This window comes from Oncorhynchus masou, chromosome 26 (genome assembly GCF_036934945.1).
Source record: "Oncorhynchus masou masou isolate Uvic2021 chromosome 26, UVic_Omas_1.1, whole genome shotgun sequence".
In the NCBI taxonomy this organism is placed as follows: domain Eukaryota; kingdom Metazoa; phylum Chordata; class Actinopteri; order Salmoniformes; family Salmonidae; genus Oncorhynchus; species Oncorhynchus masou.
The window spans coordinates 8,318,781-8,330,828 of record NC_088237.1 but is presented as its reverse complement, the minus strand read 5'-3'; positions in this window follow the sequence as shown (position 1 = coordinate 8,330,828).

Here is a 12,048-nt window from a genome sequence, read left to right as displayed (position 1 = left end):
GCGCAGATCGTGATACTCCTCCGGCACCCCTGTCAAATCGCCAGGCTCCTCCTGTGAAGAAGAGACAGAGGAAACAGGAGGGATAGCAGACATTAAACAGGTCACATGACAAGAAACATTCCAGGATAGGATAGTATTACTAGACCAATTAATAGAAGGGTTATGGCGCACTAGCCAGGGATGACCCAAAACAACAGGTGTAAAAGGTGAACGAAAAATTAAAAAAGAAATGGTTTCGCTATGATTACCAGAGACAGTGAGGGTTAAGGGCAGCGTCTCACGCTGAATCTTGGGGAGAGAACTACCATCTAAAGCGAACAAGGCCGTGGGCTCCCTAACTGTCTGAGAGGAATGTCATGTTCCCGAGCCCAGGTCTCGTCCATAAAACAGCCCTCCGCCCCAGAGTCTATCAAGGCACTGCAGGAAGCAGATGAACCGGGCCAGCGGAGATGGACCGGAAAAGTAGTGCGTGATCCAGAAGGAGAGGCCTGAGTAGTTGCGCTCACCAGTAGCCCTCCTCTTACTGATGAGCTCTGGCTTTTACTGGACATGAGGTGACAAAATGACCAGCGGAGCCGCAGTAGAGACAGAGGCGATTGGTGATTCTCCGTTCCTTCTCCTTGGCCGAGATGCGGATACCCCCAGCTGCATAGGCTCAGCATCCGAGCCGGCGGAGGAGGGTGGCAGTGATGCGGCAGGTGGCAGTGATGTGGAGAGGGGAGCAGCGGAGAACGCGAGCTCCTTTCCACGAGCTCGGCGACGAAGATCAAACCGTCGCTCTATGCGAATAGCGAGAGCTATTAAGGAGTCCAGACTGGAAGGAACCTCCCGGGAGAGGATCTCGTCCTTAACCTCGACGAGGAGACCCTCCAGAAAACGAGCGAGCAAAGCCGGCTCGTTCCAGTCACTTGAGGCAGCGAGAGTGCGAAACTCAATAGAATAATCCGTTATGGATCGATTCCCCTGACATAGGGAAGACAGGGCCCTGGAAGCCTCCTCCCCAAAAACAGAACGGTCAAAAACCCGTATCATCTCCTCCTTAAAGTCTTGATACTGGTTAATGCACTCAGCCCTCGCCTCCCAGACTGCCGTGCCCCACTCACGCGCCCGTCCGGTAAGGAGAGAAATGACGTAGGCGATGCGGGCTGCGCTCCTGGAGTAAGTGTTGGGCTGGAGAGAGAACACCACATCACACTGAGTGAGGAATGAGCGGCACTCAGTGGGCTCCCCAGAGTAACACGGCGGGTTGTTGATCCTGGGCTCCGGAGACTCGGAAACCCTGGAAGTGGGCGGTGGATCGAGGTGGAGTCGGTGAACCTGTCTTGTGAGGTCGGAGACTTGGACGGCCAGGGTCTCAACGGCATGTCGAGCAGCAGACAATTCCTCCTCGTGTCTGCCTAGCATCGCTCCCTGGATCTCGACGGCGGAGTGAAAAGGGTCCGGAGCCGCTGGGTCCATTCTTGGTCTGATTCTTCTGTTATGTACTTGAGTGAAGACCCAAAAGCGGTTTTAACAGAAAACAGAGTTCTTTAATGAAAAACAGGAATGGCATAAATCCTCTTCCAACGTAGTCAGTGGAACAAAAGAACGTTGGTATAATGCAGGATGCACCTGCCAGGCAGACTCCGACAGGATAGGACAAGGTGGAAGCAAACGCGACGACAGCTTGCTTCTGGCATCAAAAAACACAAACAAGAATCAGACACTGAAAGTAGCAGGAACAGAGAGAGAAATAGAGACCTAATCAGAGGGGGAAGAGAGAACAGGTGGGGAAAGAGTGAATGAGCTAGTTAGGGGAAATGTAGAACAGCTGAAGAATGAGAGACAGAGAAGGTAACCTAAAAAGACCAGCAGAGAGAGACAGAGTGAAGAGAAAGGACAGGAACAGACATAACAAGACATGACACATTTCCATCGCAAAGGACCCACCAATATGTGAAGTTCATAGGAGTACATCTAAAAAATGTACCATAACTAAAGGTTTTATTTCTGGATAAACAGATGGAAAAGTGGTCTTAGAAAACATCTACCAGAAAAAGTCTTAAACGGTATTAGAAATGCATCAAAACACAATAATGTCGATGTATAGACCCTTGCCAACTCATATCAACCCTTATATTTAGTATTGGAGAAAAAGTTTACCTTATGTAAGTTTAAGAAATATTGTCTTGTGCCTTGTAATTCCGTTACCAAAAACCCTCATACTTATCTTGAATATATTTTCTAATTTCTCTCCCTCATGAGGAGGGAGGATAATGAATGTTCACAGAAGTAACAAGCAAGGGTAGACTTACCAATTAATTAAAGTGATTTTACTGATATCAATTTTGTTTATGAATTATTAAGTTATTAAAACTCGTTATTCGGTTACTAAATTGGTATCGGAATTACCCAAAAATCACTAACGAAATGACTGAAGCTGAATTCGCTACAGTGGGGAATCATAATAGTCAAAAACCACAGTTGGGTCAGCCGCTATTGACCTCCCTTCCACTGGCATGTTCAGCTCATAGTGTCTCCTGCTATTGACCTCCCTTCCACTGACATGTTCAGCTCATAGTGTCTCCTGTTATTGACCTCCCTTCCACTGACATGTTCAGCTCATAGTGTCTCCTGCTATTGACCTCCCTTCCACTGACATGTTCAGCTCATAGTGTCTCCTGCTATTGACCTCCCTTCCACTGACATGTTCAGCTCATAGTGTCTCCTGTTATTGACCTCCCTTCCACTGACATGTTCAGCTCATAGTGTCTCCTGCTATTGACCTCCCTTCCACTGACATGTTCAGCTCATAGTGTCTCCTGTTATTGACCTCCCTTCCACTGACATGTTCAGCTCATAGTGTCTCCTGCTATTGACCTCCCTTCCACTGACATGTTCAGCTCATAGTGTCTCCTGCTATTGACCTCCCTTCCACTGACATGTTCAGCTCATAGTGTCTCCTGCTATTGACCTCCCTTCCACTGACATGTTCAGCTCATAGTGTCTCCTGCTATAGACCTCCCTTCCACTGACATGTTCAGCTCATAGTGTCTCCTGCTATAGACCTCCCTTCCACTGTTATGTTCAGCTCATAGTGTCTCCTGCTATTGACCTCCCTTCCACTGACATGTTCAGCTCATAGTGTCTCCTGCTATTGACCTCCCTTCCACTGACATGTTCAGCTCATAGTGTCTCCTGCTATTGACCTCCCTTCCACTGACATGTTCAGCTCATAGTGTCTCCTGCTATTGACCTCCCTTCCACTGACATGTGCAGCTCATAATTTATGTATATATTTTTCTCTCTCAAATTGAACTAGGCAAGAACAAATGACGGCCCACTGGGGAACAGCGGGTTAACTACCTTGTTCAGAGGCAGAACGACAGATTTTTACCTTGTCAGCTCAGGGATTCGATCCAGAAACCTTTCTGTTACTGAATCATCACTCTAACCACTAGGGTATCTGCCGCCCCAAGTACTGTCCAGTTTAATGTCACCTCTTCCAGCTCTTACTGACTCCTACCCATGAGTCCCCTCTTTTTACATTTACCAGCATCCAGCATCCTCACCTGCTGAGCACTGGCCAACACTGGACATACATAGACGTTAAAAAGTCATTGAAATTTGATCAGTCCACCCTGGCCTTGATGGTACTGTCCACAGACGGACATGACTGGACCAAATCTGAACCTAGTATAGACATGTGTTTCACACGTTTGGTGTTTCACACGTTTGGATAGCACAGCATACATTACAGTAAGTAGAGTACAGTACAATACAATACAGTTCAGTACAGTACAGCGAGTCGATCCTAGCAGAGTACTGTCCAATACAATGCAGTACAGTACCGTAAAGAAAAGTATAGTATAGAACTCTATTGTACTGTACTCTACTGCACTGTACTGAACTCTACTCTACTCTACCCTGCTGTATTGTATTGCAATGTACTCTACTGTGCTCTGCTGTATTGTACTCTACTGTGCTCTGCTGTATTGTACTCTACTGTGCTCTGCTGTATTGTTCTCTACTGTGCTCTGCTGTATTGTACTCTACTGTGCTCTGCTGTATTGTACTCTACTGTGCTCTGCTGTATTGTACTCTACTGTGCTCTGCTGTATTGTGCTCTACTGTGCTCTGCTGTATTGTACTCTACTGTGTTCTACTGTGCTCTGCTGTATTGTACTCTACTGTGCTCTGCTGTATTGTGCTCTACTGTGCTCTGCTGTATTGTACTCTACTGTGTTCTGCTGTATTGTGCTCTACTGTGCTCTGCTGTATTGTACTCTACTGTGCTCTGCTGTATTGTACTCTACTGTGTTCTACTGTGCTCTGCTGTATTGTACTCTACTGTGCTCTGCTGTATTGTGCTCTACTGTGCTCTGCTGTATTGTACTCTACTGTGTTCTGCTGTATTGTGCTCTACTGTGCTCTGCTGTATTGTACTCTGCTGTGCTCTGCTGTATTGTACTCTGCTGTGCTCTGCTGCATTTTACTCTGCTGTGCTCTGCTGTATTGTACTCTGCTGTATTTTTACTCTACTGTGCTCTAGTGTATTGTACTCTGCTGTGCTCTGCTGTATTGTACTCTGCTGTGCTCTGCTGTATTGTACTCTACTGTGCTCTGCTGTGCAGCGCTGTGATGTTCAAACTTGTAAAACATGAGGAGAATGACAATCATATCCATAATTATGCATTTCTATGTAGTACAGTACAGATCAGGGACCAATGATTTAATTATGTTACCGTAATTCCGCTACCGGGTGTAAATACAGTTCACTTGCTGTAGTTCAATAACCAAAATAGATTTTTTCAAACTCAAGGCGTCATGTCATAACTTTTGGAAAACGTGGTCAAATCAAAACCTGAGGGAGATTTTACCGTAATTCCGTTACCAAAGTTTCCGTCTGCACAGTTCTTCCACTAAATTCGTTTTTGTACATTTTTCAGTGGAAATGGTTCAAAGTAGTCCTTGTGCATAAGGTTGTACGGTTTGTTAAAGTTTGAAATGAACGTTTTTGTGTGACATAAAGTTTTTAAAAGACGTTTCTGTAATTCCGTTACCATGGAATTGCCCACATACCTTGCAGTGGGCTCACTATCTTTAACACATTGACCTGTTACAGCTGAGTGGGCAGCTGATATTATAGGCTGTTTTATTATATTCAATCAGCTCTGTAGGGATGTGTAGGAGGGCACTCAATACAAGTGAGGGTATATTACTCCTGGTCTGAGAGTGCAGGTATGTTGCCATACATAAATGCCACTAAATAGAGTGAAATAGGCCTACTGTATAAAACATTAGAGGATACAGAGGCATGGAATTCCACATGGAATTATTTTTCTCCTAACCTGTGGGGTCATGTATTAAATAGGCTATTGTGTCACTTTCACCCGGACTCTTCACTCTTATGAGTGAAAATGGATGCTGTTTCATGTTCTATGCATATGTTTATACACTAGTGTATACTCTGTGTGTCTCTGTCTCTCTCGTTCTCTCTGTGTGTGTGTGTGTGTGTGTGTGTGTGTGTGTGTGTGTGTGTGTGTGTGTGTGTGTGTGTGTGTGTGTGTGTGTGTGTGTGTGTGTGTGTGTGTGTGTGTGTGTGTGTGTGTGTGTGTGTGTGTGTGTGTGTATCCATGCATGTGCGCATTTGTGTCATGACTGTGTGTTTTGTGTGTGCGTTCATGTGACACCATGCCAAAACTGGACGCGCGCCATCGTGCGCAAATTGATTTTGTCCCCCACACCAAAAGTGATCACGACACACAGGTTGAAATATCAAAACAAACTCTGAACCAATTATCTTAAAGCATTAAACATAAGGCAATTTAGCAAGCTAGCTTGCAGTTGCTAGCAAATTTGTCACCTTCAGCGAGCTTGCTGATGCTAGCTAATTTGTCCTGGGATATAAACGTTGAGTTGCTATTTTACCTGAAATGCACAAGGTCCTCTACTCCGACAACTAATACATACTATAAAACGGTCAACCGAATAGTTTCTAGTCATCTCTTCTCATTCCAGGCTTTTTTTCTTGGACCATGAGGAGATGGCACGTGGGTATCTGCTTCTATAAAACAATGAGGAGATTGGTGGAGGCAGGACTTTCACCGCGTTCAGCGTCACAAATAGAACTGACTTCTATTTTTGCACTTTGCAATGCAGACGCTCGTTGGCGCATGCGAGCAGTCTGGGTGCAATGATTGAATAACATGTATGTGTACATTTGTTTTGCAACGTGAGCGGTGTGGTCAGCATGTGAATTTACATATTTCAAAGGATCTATTTGGGCATCACTTACAGTAACTCTTTGGTGCGTGCTGGCTGGTTGCCTAAGGGTGTGGTAATGGTTTCTCTCACCAGATAGCGGAGGGTCTGTGTGTGAGCTATATTTGTAGGGGGAGATCAGGCCTGAAAAATACTGGGTAATGAAGATGATGAACCACCCCAAGGATATCCAAACATAGTAAACACATACTTGCTTGGTAATTACTTTCCTGGTGTGAGGAAAATTATTATGTGAAAACAAATAATAAAATATGATTTTGAACACTTTAAGACCTATTACACACAGGCTCTATCATAATCATCTATGTTATTATAAGTCATGACATGGTCAGGGTTAGCCTAACTCCTATTTGATGATTTGTTATAGGTCTCTAATGAATATCTTATGATTGTAGCCTACTTATCAGATGGGCATCTGTGGCATTATTTTGTGCAAGGCGCACACATTCCATCTCCCAGCGCAAGTAGGTGACGCTTACTATTAGCCTATGAAGTGACATCTATGGGGGGTGAGTCATGCCATAATTAAGTCTCGTGAAGCTACTGATACCTCTCACCTAGTCAGGTAATGTCTTCCTAGCGCCATAAAATACCACCATGAATTAACCTGTTGCGTCGCGCAATCCCGGATCCGGGATTCTATTTATAGCCTCAAGCTCATTAGCATAACGCAACGTTAACTATTCATGAAAATCGCAAATGAAATGAAATAAATATATTTGCTCTCAAGCTTAGACTTTTGTTAACAACACTGTCATCTCAGATTTTCAAAATATGCTTTTCAACCATAGCTAAACAAGCATTTGTGTAAGAGTATTGATTGCTAACATAGCTATAAGCCTAGAATTCAGCCAGCAACATTTTCACAAAAACAAGAAAATAATTCAAATAAAATCATTTACCTTTGAAGAACTTCAGATGTTTTCAATGAGGAGACTCTCAGTTAGATAGCAAATGTTCAGTTTTTCAAAAAATATTATTTGTGTAGGACAAATCTCTCCGTTTTGTTCACGTTTGGCTATGAAAAAACCTGTATACAGTTATAGCCTCAAGCTCATTAGCATAATGTAACGTTAACGATTTCTGAAAATCGCAAATAAAATGAAAATAATGCGCCTGCTCTAAAGCTTAGCCTTTTCTTAACAACGCTGTCATCTCAGATTTTCAAAATATGCTTTTGAACCATCGCTATTCACTAATTTGTGTAAGAGTATGCTAAGCTAGCTTAGCATTTTGAGTAGCATTTAGCACGCAACATTTTCACAAAAACCAGATAACCAAATAAATAAAATCATTTACCTTTGAAGAGCTTCGGATGTTTTCAATGAGGAGACTCTTCAGTTACATAGCAAATGTTCAGTTTTTCCTGAAAGCATCTTTGTGTAGGAGAAATCGCTCCGTTTTGTACATCACATTTGGCTACCGAAACGAACCGAAAATTCAGTCACCAACAACGTCAAACTTTTTCCGAATTAACTCCATAATATCGACCGAAACATGGCAAACGTTGTTTGGAATCAATCCTCAAGGTGTTTTTTCACATATCTCTTCATTGATATATCGTTCGTGGAAGCCTGCTTTCTTCTCTGAATTCCATGGAAAAATACTTGCAGCTGAGATTTGCGCACCAATTTCGGCGCAGGACACCGGGCGGACACCTGGTAAATGTGGTCTCTTATGGTCAATCTTCCAATGATATGCCTACAAATACGTCACAATGCTGCAGACACCTTGGGGAAACGACAGAAAGGGCAGACTCATTCCTCTCGCATTCACAGCCATATAAGGAGACAATGGAAAACGGAGCCTCAAAAATCCTGCTCATTTCCTGGATGCCGTTTCATCTTGGTTTTGCCTGTAGCTCACGTTCTAGGGCACGCACAGAAAATATCTTTGCAGTTCTGGAAACGTCAGAGTGTTTTCTTTCCGAAGCTACCAATTATATGCATAGTCGAGCATCTTTTTGTGACAAAATATTGCGCTTAAAACGGGCACGTCTTTTTATCCAAAAATGATATAGCGCCCCTAGAGTTTCAAGAGGTTAACATGGACTGTCAATGGAGACAAGTTTGTTTCTAAGGCGTCAAAATGCCAACGCGTTCACGTCATGTGACACGTACATGCCATGTAGACGTTGTGTTCACATCGTGTAAACGTGTCACTGACACTAATCCTTGCGATTAATGTTATTTACCATCTTCTGCTTTTTATGAATAAGCAGGCATCAGACACCCCCACACACATTAATGTTACTTACCTTACAGATCACAAAGTGAGCTAATTTCAACTCCATTAATATGCAAATACACTTGATTTATACACTGGCTTGTCTGGCTGGCATGTTTTCATTCTAAACAGGCATTTCCTTGTCTTCACTGAAATAATATTAGTTCTCTATTGATGATTAAAAACATACACCCTTGTGGTTGAATATATGTCAGTTGTATGTCTTATGATATAATTAATAATGTTGAACTAACAAATACCATCAAGGGATACGTTACAATTTACAATAACAGACACCTTATGAAACAGCTGTGAAAACCAATCTAGCAATATTTGAGATTTAAATACATAACCATTGATATTTTGTTCGTCAGGCAGCCGATAGTTCAAAGAGGAAGTGACACAAGGATGCTCTCCTATCATTGACATTGAGTTGATTAGATTCAAATCTGACTGTGTTTCCCTGTCTTTTGTTATAACTAGCAAAGTTCAAAGAAATGTTGATTCAGGTTAGGCGTGAGTTTCTGCTTGAGTTTGGTGAAAAGGACAGCGAATTTGTTCATACTTTGAGAACTTGCTACCAAGCTCATATGTGTAATGTATTATGTATTTTATGTAAACTGTAATTGTTTGAGTGTTTGAGTGTCAATTCTTTCATCCTATTAGTTAAATAGATTAACTGCATTCTTCGTTTTACAAAGTAATTATTTGATTGACCAAATGCTTAAAATTTAGAAGGTCTATTGGTGGTTGTTATTTACACTATACACCTACTGTAGCATACTCTTGGGTATTACCTTAACATCTCTGATATGCTTGCCTCATTTAATTAATGCTAGAACATTGGTTGCCAGGATTAGCTATTTGTATCAAGTCTCTTAAAACCTCTTTAGGCTAGGGGGCAGTATTTTGATGTTTGGATGAAAAATGTGCCCAAGGTAAACTGACTATTTCTCAGGCCCAGAAGCTAGAATATGCATATAATTGGTAGATTAGGATAGAAAACACTCTAAAGTTTCCCAAACTGTCCAAATATTGTCTGTGAGTATAACAGAACTGATATGGCAGGTGAAAACCTGAGGAAAATCCATCCAGGAAGTGCTGTTTTTCTGAAACTACTCTTTTCCATTGCACGCCTATCCTCCATTGAAAGGGATATCAACCAGATTCCTTTCCCTATGACTTCCACAAGGTGTAAACAGTCTTTAGACATAGTTTCAGGCTTTTATTCTGAAAAATTAGCGAGAATGATCACATCGCGTCAGTGGATAGCCAGATGTCCTCAGATTTGTGCATGCACGCGCAACGGGAGCGAGACCTTTTCTTTCTCTCTTCTATTGAAAAGGCTACCGTCCGGTTGAAATATTATCGATTTTTTATTGTAGAAACAACCTGAGGATTGATTATAAAAAACGTTTGACATGTTTCTACGAACTTTACGGATACTATTTGGAATATTCGTCTGCCCATCATGACCGTGGATTACTGTGGATTACGAGCCTGTGGATTACTGAACAAAACGCGCCAACCAAATGGAGGTTTTTGGATATAAATAGAATCTTTATCAAACAAAACAAACATTTATTGTGTAACTGGGAGTCTTGTGAGTGCAAACTTATGAAGATCATCAAAGGTAAGTGATTCATTTTATTGCTTTTCTGACTTTCGTGACCAATCTACGTTGCTGCTAGCAAGTTGTAATGTTTTGTCTGCTGACAGCTGTCCTCACATAATCGCATGGTTTGCTTTCACCGTAAAGCCTTTTTGAAATCTGACATGCCGGCTTGGTTAACAACAAGTTAATCTGTGTTTTGGTGTATTGCAATTGTGATTTCATGAAAATTAAATATTTTTAGTAATTGAATTTGAATTTGGTGCTCTGCAATTCACCGGATGTAGACGAAAATGATCCCACTAAAGGGATCTGAGTGGCAAGAGTTAATAATTGCATAACGGTGCAAGATAGAAATGTTCATTATAGTCATACTGAGTCGGTGATGCAATGATTCGCTACAGGGCTTGTTGCATTTATTTTTTACAGAAAACCACGACAGTTATAGGCCTACACTCAGGAAAAAAGGTGCTATCTAGATCCTAAAAGGATTATTCCGCTGTCCCCATAGGAGAACCCTTTGAAGAACCCTTTTTGATTACAGGTAGAAACCCTTTGGTGCCTAGGTATAACCCTTTTTGCGTTCTATTCCACAGATGGTTCTACATGGAACCAAAAAGGGTTGTTACTCAAAACAAAAATGGTTCTTTAAAGGGTTCTCCTATGGGGACTGCCGTATAACCCTTTGGGACTGCTCTTTCTAAGAGTGTACACAACAAGTTCAACCTGTTCAGTTTACCACATTTCATTCTCTACTCCATCTGCTGGTATTCAAAATAAAATGCAATATAGCAACACCACCTTTGAACGTTTTCGTCAAACCTCTGCTCAGACTTAAATAGCAGTGTCCCAAGAACCTTCTCCAGGGGTGACTGTAGCATCCTCAAACGGTCCACCACCTTCTACCAAACTGCCTTCTCATACAAAGTAATGGACATGGAATGGCCTCACTTGAATATGGATCAAGTCAAGTCAGACGGGTGCACACTGAATTTGATCCAAAAGGCATTTTAAATTCAACAGAATACACACTAAAAAACATTACATTTCAATAGGTGCAATCATTTTGCTTTGATTACTTTGATTAGATTATGTGTTTGTGTCTTTTACAAGTCAAATGTACACTAGCCTACTCCCCTATCAACACAGTAAATAATATTGCCTACGTGCTTTCGACAATACGTTATCAACTCGTTATCAACAAAAAGTAATTATTTTCAAATAAATAAAATTGGACTTATAGTAGGCCTAAATATTTCCTCGCGATATCACAACTTAAATATAGCCTACTTACTCCTCAATTGGATCAAGGACATCTTGGTAGTTCTTTTCATCATCTCCAAGGAAACTATCTTGGGCAGACGCTCGAAAACCGATTCTGCCGCATGTAAAAAAAAGAAATGAATGTCTGTGTTGTCGCCGAGCTTTCAAATACCGTGCCCGTCTCTCACTCTATGAACGGACACCGCTATCCAGGTTCCTTGGGACGTCCTGACGATAAACCCGAAACTAACACTAAACTTAACCATTTTACATTTATACTTGATAGAACTGGTAACAACAGTCTGTGATTGGCTAACAACATTTGGATCTGCATACAATGAGATAAAATAACATACCATGCCATGAGGTGTTGAGGGAAAGACAGATTACCTATAGATTGGATATCATCTTTTCTAGGCCATTAGCGATAAGAGGAAATACACAAGCGTAGGCTACACTATTGTTCAAGGTGGCTACATCAGAAAATCTTCTTGCAAATATTCAACATTTATGGTTGAGATTTAATTAATATAAATATAAACTATGCACATTATTACTTTCATTAACATGGGACACAGGCATTACGCAGATGTTAGTAAGGCTTCATTTCATGTCAGGTGGTACGGTTGCCTAGGCTTATATATGTCTCTTATCACCCCCCATAGACATCACTCCACCGCTAG